Source organism: Arachis duranensis, chromosome 1 (assembly GCF_000817695.3).
Source record: "Arachis duranensis cultivar V14167 chromosome 1, aradu.V14167.gnm2.J7QH, whole genome shotgun sequence".
In the NCBI taxonomy this organism is placed as follows: domain Eukaryota; kingdom Viridiplantae; phylum Streptophyta; class Magnoliopsida; order Fabales; family Fabaceae; genus Arachis; species Arachis duranensis.
This window is the reverse complement of record NC_029772.3, coordinates 45,342,597-45,343,003: the sequence shown is the minus strand read 5'-3', so window position 1 is coordinate 45,343,003 and position 407 is coordinate 45,342,597.

Here is a 407-nt window from a genome sequence, read left to right as displayed (position 1 = left end):
GGGGATTGTTCGAGTATGGACAACTGACGGTTCATCTTGTTGCTCAGATTAGGTAATTTTCTTTTCAAAAAGTTTTAAAAAATCTTTCAAAAATATTTTTTTATTATTATTTTCGTTTTTCTAAAGTATATTTTCGAAAAAAATAAAAATACAAAAAAATCATAAAATCATAAAAAAACCAAAAATATTTTGTGTTTCTTGTTTGAGTCTTGAGTCAATTTTTAAGTTTGGTGTCAATTGCATGCTTTAAAAAAAATTTTTTCTTGCATTTTTCGAAAATTCCATGCATTCATGGTGTTCTTCATGATCTTCAAGTTGTTCTTGACAAGTCTTCTTGTTTGATCTTGATGTTTTCTTGTTTTGTGTTGTTTGTTGTTTTTCATATGCATTTTTCGTTTGTAAGAGTC